At 38.5% G+C, this 10,222-nt stretch overlaps 1 long non-coding RNA gene across 1 annotated transcript; it reads right to left on the bottom strand.

Annotated features, from left to right (window-relative positions):
• Window positions 1-680: 680 nt before the first annotated feature.
• LOC115777579 (uncharacterized) lies at window positions 681-2,033 on the bottom strand. Its single transcript, XR_004019647.1, has 4 exons — window positions 1,812-2,033; window positions 1,381-1,713; window positions 986-1,044; window positions 681-777 (listed from the first exon to the last, which is right to left on the bottom strand). It is a non-coding gene; the product is annotated as an uncharacterized LOC115777579 (long non-coding RNA).
• Window positions 2,034-10,222: the final 8,189 nt, after the last annotated feature.

Raw genomic sequence — 10,222 nt, 5'->3', positions numbered from 1 at the left:
GTGCTCCTCTTTGTCCCAACAGCAAGTGGGTAGGGCTGCGTAGTGGAGTTCATGGCATCAGCATGTTCCTGGACACTTGTTCCACTCTAAGTATGAAAAAAAGGAAAAATAAGTGGGATTTAAAATTTCTGTCAAAAACTGCCAGAAGCTTTCCCTGTCAAAGTTCAAATCAACACCTAACCAACACTCTCTGCCCCCAAATAGAAGAATACATAGCAATAAAAGGAATGAAATTGGTTCCATATAATTTTAAAACAGAATCCATTTCATATATGAAAAGAATCATAGCAAAAGAGGAGAAAGGGAACAGGTAATAGTTGTTGCAAAAATTAACATACATTACAAACCTTCTGGAAGACCACATGGTGCTCCTCATCCTGGGATGGAGAAACCTTCCCACGTCTTTTGTGGCCCTGACAGGAATCAGGAATCAGGTGGAACAGGAGAATGATGGAAGCAAGATCGCTGTCCCAGCCTGTGAGAACAGAAATAACACAGAACATGAAAATAAAGAAAAAAATTCAAGAAGGCTATTCCTTTAAAGCCGAAACATAAAGAAATCCAATAGAAAATTCAATGAAATAAAAAATTCTTTACAATTCCCCCAGCTACTATTAATACTTTAAAGAGAAAGGTTTAAGTCCTACAGAATAAAACTACCAGAGGTAAGGGTCTCATCCAGCTCCTTCAGCACAGTAGATCACTTCTTCAAGGTCGGTTGAGGTAGGGAGAGTCTTGCTCTGCTGGATCACTTTATGCTTGAAAACAGTCGGCCACCTAAAGTAAAAGGCATTCTATTAATTGAGCACAGAAAATAAGACAAGAAGTACAACACTCATCAAAAATAATAAAAAACACATTGAAAATAATCACTGCAAACCATACACTACCATGTTGAAAAATTATGTAAAATAAAAACAAATGTATTCCAATATAAAACGAATGTTTGCAGTTTATGGGGGGAAAAAAAAATGTTGGCACTAACCTCTCCAAAAACCTGGTAGCTACATCTTCTCCAAATTCCAGAATGAAGTCTTGCTCAATCTAAACATATGGAAAAAGAGCTTATTGCAATATAACACAAAGCCAATTCATCTCCAGGCCTTTATTTCAGGGGCAGGTTTGTTTAAAGAGGTTATTAATTTAAAAAACAAAGATCTTACTGGATTGTGTGATCAACTCATGATCAGAAACTAACTTCTTTGATTTAATTTTTTTGACCAAACCTACTTAGGTAAAGCATCAAAAGTAAAGTGTGGAGTTTGCCCAAAATGAGATGTATAGCTATTTTAGAAGGTTTTCATTTTAGAGAACAAGTCAATTCACTTATGAACACACAATTGTACATCAACAGGCTATTTGTGTAAAATGCTGAATTACCAAGCCTCTGACATCTCTGAAGCGAGGAAATTCAGTCAAGACGCTGGATGATCTCTTTTCGTCCAGGACCATCTTGCAATGGTAATCAAACATCATCTTCATTTTGTTCCTGATGGCGGCCTCATCAGAAGAGTATTTCATGAAGGAATTAGCTTCCTTATATGGCTCTTCTCTTAGGGTCACCTTAGGGTTAAATGAAGCATCTCCTCTGGCTGTTGGTCCACACCCAGTCAGCTGACATGATGATCTTCTCCCCTCTGATAAGGTGCTCTTCCTCTGGATGATTTTAAGCCTCCATGCTAAGTAGCCACTTTAACCATAATAGAAATCTTCCTTTAAAATAGGTTAACAGGCTATTTTATTAGAAAGGCAGCATTTGGGTCAAAAGATAAAGAATTTAAAACAACTTGGATATTGGATTTAATACTTACATATCCATTTTTGGAATAAGGATCACGCAGGTTTGGGAACTTTTCAATCATGCCTTGAGCATACATCTCTCTCACATGTTGTGGTGGTGCTGTCCTAAAGGAGCAAATTAAATTAGGGCTGCAACTTTAGTAATTAAGTATTCTATCGATAATTCCATTGATTACTGAAGTAATTGGATAAGAATTACAGTTCATCTGCATATTTTAACTTCCGTACAGCAGTTTTTCTCTGTGTGAAACAAACAGGGTGGATGAAGCAGCTACAAAGTTGTCTTTTCTTCACTTGCTGATCAGGTGGTTGATGGAGGACTTCCAGCTGCTTCCCAGTAAACGTTTAATAGTGGGTGGTTCGGGGGGGGGGGGGGGGGGGGGGGGCTTCTTTTGGATGCTAGAAAAACGTCTCCTTTTGCTCCACCTGAGCTCACGTCTCAGTAAGGGCTCCGCCTCTTTAGGTGTGTATGAAGCAAGCAGCAATAATAGCAGCGATCTAGCCGGTGCGGAGTCCGCGGGGTGTGCTCCTGTCTGCTAAATGCTGTGACAGCAGAATTCTGAAAGTAAACCGATTTTCTCAGCCCAGTGCAACGGCGTCTCAGCGCCTGGCGATCAACGACTAAAACACTGTTTTGACTCAAGAATTACTTTAAACAAACCACAAACGTAGTTGATCATTTGATATTCATCTGAGGACGATTTCATGTTCGTTGATAGTAACAAGCATAACTTTAATAGAATACCATTAAAAAGTAGAAATAGCTGAGATTTAATTAACACCGACGATACATTTCATGCTGTTTCAGAGGAACCGCAGCTCCCGCAGAAGGAGTTTCCCCCGAGGCAAATTGAAAACATAACCCGGGGGAGCTCGAGGCAGGTGTCTGAAGTCAATTCCCAAAATCAGCCCTGAAGTATATTTTATAGGTTCCTATCAACGTTTGGAAGCGTAGTGACCCGTTAATGCAATTTTATGTCTAAAATGCCATCTTTATTTAATGCTAAATATAGGATAACATTTTGAAGGTTTAAGCTAGCTAACAACTCCTCAAACATCTGTCACGTGAAAAGCATATTTTTTTCTGTCTGAAGAACCATGTTATTTTAATATGCTGCTTTGAGTGTAACGACAGTGAAAATTCAGGAAAAAAATGAAAAATTGAGGAAACTTACCGAGACTTTTCCAGCAAGGCGGAGAAGTTGAAAATGGCGCCGATAAAATTCTCTTCGGTCTGGCACAAAGTGCAAGGGGGCGGAGCTTTTCAGAGTACTTTTTTACACTCAGTTTGGAGAATTTTCATTAACACTGCATTATAGTGTTTTAGTAACTCTAACCGAGTGCATTTCCTTTAACACTTGACAAGTTACACTGTAAAGAGTTATTTTTAAAAAACCTGTTTTAACTCTGAATATTTACACCAACACTGCAGAACATAAGGAGGCATTTTACACCCACTGGTGTTGAACTGACTCTTATAGAGTTTACATGTTCTGACACTGCTTATTTGACACTCAGGATTTTACTGTGTACCCTGACAGGTATGAGGAGAGTCACTAGAGTTCACCACAAACTTCAGTCTGAAGGGAAGCATATTCTCCTCCTACAAATTGAACACAACCCTTAAGACTAATCTCTACATGACACAGGAGCTGTTGTATCCTTATTTCATTGTTATTAATTTATAAGTTACATTTCATGGTTTTCATTTTATTAGTTAAAAGAAAATTCAAGTTAGAACATGATTGAATTTACATGTTATTGCACTTCAGTCCACAAGGTGGCATTTGTGTTACATGTGTGGGCCAGAATGACTTTTGTAAGAAGAAGAAGAAAAACAATAACAACAGTAGAGAGTTATGTATTGTATGGCCGTGTTTTGTTCAGTAAAGCCCATAAAGAGACATACCAACGTCCGGCCTTGTTTGTTAGTAGCTGCAGTTAAGTTCCCACAGGAGCAGTTTTCCCCGTGGCCTACCTTATTAAAAAAGGGAAATCAGGCCTTCTAGGAGAATCAGGGTTAACCCCACAATGCCAGGAAATTCCACACAGACATGCACCACAACTCCAGGTTCAAACAAACAGCTGCCATAATGGCCAGCATCTGTCCTTATAAAGAGGAAGATCCTGCCCACAAGGGGCGGCACATAGATCCAGGTTCCACCCCTCACATTAGTTTGATATTATATAAACTGTCTCTTTGTAACAACTTACAAATTGCCTCCCTTCTTCTACACAATTGTTGTAGAAAGCAAATCACAGGAAGTATTTGCATAACTTTGAAGCAGCCTTGAAACGCAAAGTGAAGGTGTAGGCAGTGAGGCATTCAGCACAGAGAGTGTTGTTTCTGTCTGAGGATGTCCTGGATCGATCCCTGCTTCCAATTACGATTTTTAGAGGAAAAGATGTTTAATATTTGGGAATGCTTCTTCAAGTGCAGAAAGTGCTACAGTTTTCTTTATTTTTGTGTACTATATGAGAGCTGAAGTGAGGAGGCCAGGGTGAGTGGTGGGTTTAGAAAGGTCAGAGGAAACATTAAATTAAGGGTGAAATTTATTTTTCTGTAAAGTACGTATTTGTTGCCAGGAGATGTTGTAAAGAAAACTAACTAAATATGATAACAGCACATTTCACAGGTTGAATTTGAAAGCTGGAAAATAGGATATATTCAGACTTCATATTCCAGTTTTTAAACATTATGCTGACAAACTTAATCAGAATACTTTTGTTTTTATTTTAAGCAGGTCGGTTTGACCTTTAGCTGTTTTAACAAAGACACATTAGTTCAAACTGAAATGCCAATCACTGCATTTCTTAACATCAACTAGAATAACAGACTAACACACCAACACAGAATCACATGAATGCAGCAGCTACAACTTTCTATTACAAATATCTTTCACACCCTACCTGCCATAGATGATCAGCTGAAACCACCTGATTAGGAGCTTAAGGCCATAACAAAATGAAATAAAACACACTGATCAAACACACAAGCACACATTCTTCACAAATTAGCAATGATATATTCTTGTGAATTTCCCAACTGTGGGTCTAATAAAGGCTCTGATCTGATCTTTATCAACAGCAGGATGAGATGCAGCACAGCTGGACAGGAAATATCAACATGGATTTTAAATATGAGCAGAAACACTCTTAGAAACTGAGGCTTCCTAATGTAACTTCTAGCTGCCATTAAGAATGAATTAATGAAATTATTTGCTTATTGAAACTGACGCTCATTATCAACCAAATATTATCTGCCCAACACACTGTAGCACAAAAAAGTTTGCAGTTTATTATTCATGAAACAAATCAAGATGAGCAACTCAAGCCAGAACACGCTCACAAAACATTATTATATAGCATGTTGTGTGTGTGTGTGTGTGTGTGTGTGTGTGATTGCTTACTAGAGCCAATTCTGTTAGGTTTTAAGAAAGTATAATTTTCTTCTACATGTTTCTACATGGTCGATATCATAAAAACATCCGAGCCTGGAGATAAATTTAGAGATAGCTTTCATAGATCTGGAATGTACCGTCTTAAGCTGTACTGTCTTAGCTACCAGCAGCTAAAGTAGCTTAGCTCACATAAAGATGAGTTCTAGCTAACACAGAAATGCATGGAGAACTGTATCAAACTACTTGACACAAAAAACGCAGTCTGAAATCATCTAAAAATACTCATGATAATCCAATAGCAAAGTGTGCAGGTTTAAACTTTAACTTACTTCTGAGGGTAGACCACCATGATGCCCCGCCATAACGGTCTCCTACTCTTCCTTTGTGCCTCTCAGAGTTGGGCTGTTTTCCCAGCCAGAGAAGCATTGCACCACCTAGTGGTCGTTTCTTTTAACCAATTAATTACATTTGTACAGCTCACAAGTGCATATGTAAATAGCATTAGAATATTAAAAAGTAGATGTAGGTGAATGTGTTATAACTAAAGGATGCTGAGGTATCCCATCTTCCACAGAAAATCGTCTTTGCCACAAGTATAGAGTGAAATAAGTTCAGCGGAAAAAAACACTAGACCCTGAACAAACCTCAGATGACCCAGCTTTGCACCAGCATTTAACGCACCAAATTACGCACGAATCTGGGAGCTCTCCGGAAGCGTGAAATGTGGCTCAAAAACTTTGTATACTCGTAACCGTCGTTTTGTGCGTGTGTATCAGGTGATTCCTGTATTACAAAAAATTACAAATCCAGCAAGTTACGCACAAATCCAGCATTACAGACACACAGATATTTGAGTCAATTTTCTCTCCATAGTGTGCGTGTGTGTGTGTTTGCTTAATAGAACCAATTCTTTTTTTATTATTAGATTTTAAGACAGTATAATTTTCTTCTACCTGTGTTCATAAAGTGCACGTGTGTGTCATAACCTGTTGTTGCATTAACCCTGAGAGACAGACTGAGGAGAAAAAGAAACTTCAACAATTTTACAAAACATTGATCACACAACAAACATGACTTACTTGTTCCTGACAGTGTGAAGGCTTCACTCCACTCTGTTGAAGAATATGAGTCATCTCTGCGTCGACTCTTACACATGTAGTCTCCACTGCTGGACTCAGAAACTCTGAATGTCAAAGAATTATTGTGTGTCCACTGTGTGGTTTTCCTGGGTCCTCTCCATCCATATTCCCACTCAGTGGGTTCACCGCCTTCCTGCACCTCACATGTCAGAGTGATCGTCTCACCGCTGAATATCTGAGGCCAGTTGTGTTGTTGTTGTTTTACAGCAACTTTATTGGAAACTGTTTACAGATGTTAACAGTTGAGATACAAACAGAAACATGAAATCAACAGAGAAAACTTAACATTGTATGTTTGCTAATCATGAGTGAATGTTTCAAACTAAATTACTGAACTCACAGGTTATCTCAATGCTGACTTCATCACTTATATCAGTGTAGTAAACTGGGTCTCCTCTTCCTCCTCTGCATCTGTAGATTCCTCCTTGAGATACTCTGATAACTCTGTTTGGTTGATCATCTCTTCTGATTTGAACTTCAGTGGTACTTTGGGTGCGTCTGAACCACTCATATTTCCACTCAGCAGATCTCCCCACAGAGCAGGTCAGTGTCACACTGCCCCCTACTGGTATGATTGTTGTTCCTGCTGTCAGTGTGGCCCTGGGTTTATCTGCAGTTATGGAAGACAAGAAAACAAATATGTACATGAATCATTATAAAGGTTTAGATAACACAAACATCAGTCACCTTAAATGTTATGAAGATTTTGATGTTTTTTCTTTTAAATTTACGCTGTGAGCAAAGTAACAGGTAAAATACAAATGTTAAAGTTTCACAGGATCAGAAAAACAGTTTCCATGACAACATTAATTAAATGTACAAAGATCATAAATTTATGCTTTTTCACTGAAAACTCACCTGATACAGTTACAGAGACAGTGTTACTGCTCTTTGTATCACGTGAACTCTTCCTGCGACCAGAACACTGATATTCACCACTGTAATCTGTAGATGTAATTTCTAATCTGTAGTCTTTGTGTTTTTTGTAGGGGACAAATTCTCGACCATCCTTGTTGAGTTTGTAATACCAGTCAGTGTCTGCTCCTTCATTCATGTCACACATGAAGGTAACAAACTCTCCAATGAGAAAACTGGACCAGTTGGGTTCAATAGTTAACACAGCATCTAGAATCCAACACAACCACACCATTAACAATCTAACACACTATTATGCACTATAGGAGGAAACATCTGTGTTTATACTGTATGTTGATATATTGACAAATAACTACATTGATGCAGCAGGCTGAGATGAACCTTTGTTAATAAATAAAAAGAAAGAAATGAAAAAGTGAAAGTGTTCAGTCACCTTGAGCATGTCCAGTGCAGAGGAGCGTACAGAGCACTACAATAAAGGCAGAAACTTCAGACATCATCAAACTAAAGACACACTCAAATATGGCAGAAATAAAACACTTGGGCTTTTAGCAGTGGCTGCTGTGATTGGCTGCATTTTAGATTAAGATGTAAAATGCATCAAATGATCACAGATGCAGAAACAAACCTTTCTTAGATAAACTAAAGCAGCTCCACTCTAATCTGAGTCAGTGCACTAAAATCTAATCCAGGCTACAAACAACCATGTTGATAACAAACATGAGAGTCCTCTGTTCAAATGAACTGAAATGCTCCAAATGACTGATACTCTGTTCTTCTCACTGAAACATGTTTATCAGTCAGTATGAATCAAACTATAGAAGTCAGTGATGTACTCACAGAATAGGCCCAGCTCACAGAGCAAAGTGGGTCCCATCCTCACATCCAGCAGAGACACGTCTGAAAACTTCTACAACTTCCTGTAAAGAGAAAGAGTGAAGCAGCAGCTACGACACACCAACAACTGTGACAACACAAAGACTTTTTTAACTTCTCTCTGCTTCCTTCCTTTGACACAGAAATAACACAACTGAGCAGGTCTGACCACAGCATGTGTGACATGTTTATCCTCTCCTGCTGCTGCAGAAACATGTCAGGCAGATTTTCATAAAAAGGCCGTCGACATAAAACAGTCAACAGCTAAATATGAGACTAAACATTACCAGACAGATAATAAGGTATATTATACATATGGGAGCTTGACTGAGGGGCCAAAGAGGCAAAATGAGGAGCTCAGGAAGCACCAATCCTAAAATCTTGCATGTCTGTAGGTAAATTAAACTGATGTGTGAAAAAAAAAGTCTCTGAATCAGGGATGTGACATTTTCTGGAGCCCTTATTTCCTTGTTTTGGTTTCGCTAGCTATCAACTACTGCTAAAGAGTGAAAGTGGACAGTATTTTCTTGTTTTTATAACAAACTCATTGCTGCAGCCAGGAGCAGTACAAACATGACCTCCTTAGACTGCTTTCAGTTTTAGTTTCCTTGTTTTCCTCCCAGCTATCAGTTAACAGACTCTAATGTTGCTTCTTGCTTCTTAAATCCAGCTTCACAGACGAGTTAAATCTGTGACAGTTTTCAGAGCAGGACTCCAGAGTGTAAATCAGCCTTCATATATGCAGTGATTCATGTCCACTTTAAATCTGTCCAGTTTAGAAATAAACAACTCAGCACTAAAATAAAGTGGAATTAAAATGTTAATTTTTTTCTCTGTGTGCTAAATCCCAATATTAACCATTTTCTGCAGCATTAATCTGTCTGTCTTTACAACAGTGTTGCATTTTACTGTTAATTTCTGCTCTTTTTGTTAATTCAAAACAGGACTCTATGGTAGCCAACATATCAATAGCCTAAATAAATGAGATAATATCTGCTCTAGTTTCTACATCAGTTTCTTCTCCTGGATTAAATACAAACACAAAAAGAAACATCTGTATGAAGGCAACAACCTGTTCAGTGGTGACTGCAACATGTTTGTGTGATCGCACTCTCAGCACAGCAGAGTGCACTGAGCACTAAAGTAAAGATGAAAACATCAGGAATCATCAAACTGACACAAAATCAAAACTGCTCATAAAATGTTTCTGTGCATATAAACTATAATTTGGCAGTTTGAAACAAACATTTGGCTTTAACAACAATAAAAATATAAATATGCTCTTTTAAACTCTCAGATAAGCAGGTTAAACCTGTAATTCACTCAAATGAGAAACATTTATGTTCATCAGTGCCATTCAAACAATGTCAGAAATGTACTTACACAATAACCCCGTCACTCAGAGCAAAGAGTGCAGCATCCTCACATCCAGCCCTGCTGCTCTCTGACACACAGCTGATCTCAGACTGTTTTACTTTACATAAATGCAGAAATAAAGAGAAGCTGCGTTTAATAAAGATAAGATCAGAGTTTCTCTCAGACTTCTTCTTCTGGCTGCAGCCTCTCTGTGCTTCCTTCCTTTTACACCCTCAAACAGCTCCTGTAGCTTTGACTGCAGCAGTTGGTGACGTGTTTATATTTCCTGTCCACTGCAAACTTATGAGCTTCTTTCTTGTGTTGTGTTCCTACTTTTCTCTATGATATGTACAGGAGTTGTGGTGTTTCAAGTCAGGTGGCATACTTTGTGGATCATAATTGTTTCCTCTTTTTTCTTTAGAAACTTTCAGGTCATTTTTAAAGTGTTGTGTGGATCAGGATCATGCTGCAGGGTTCCTCTTCTGAGACGAGTGATGAGTTCTTGTTTTGCTGCATCCACAGACATTCATGGTGCAGCTATAAAAATCATCGTTCCAGCACTTTTGTTCTCATCTTCTGCCATCGCATTCATACCTCCAGCACTCTGCACTCAATGATACTCCTGTTCTGGATGCCATCTGTACAAATTTATCATTGTGTTTCAGATATTAGGGATTAGTGAAACTGTGCTCCAATGTTCATCAAGCTTCTTTTCATCTTCTTTAGGTGGTTCCCAACCCAGAGTCTGATGCATCCATTTCTACAGTGTTTTCC

The sequence above is a fragment of the Archocentrus centrarchus genome, unplaced genomic scaffold (assembly GCF_007364275.1).
Source record: "Archocentrus centrarchus isolate MPI-CPG fArcCen1 unplaced genomic scaffold, fArcCen1 scaffold_57_ctg1, whole genome shotgun sequence".
Taxonomy (NCBI): Eukaryota; Metazoa; Chordata; class Actinopteri; order Cichliformes; family Cichlidae; genus Archocentrus; species Archocentrus centrarchus.
This window is presented reverse-complemented; position numbering and strand designations above follow the sequence as displayed.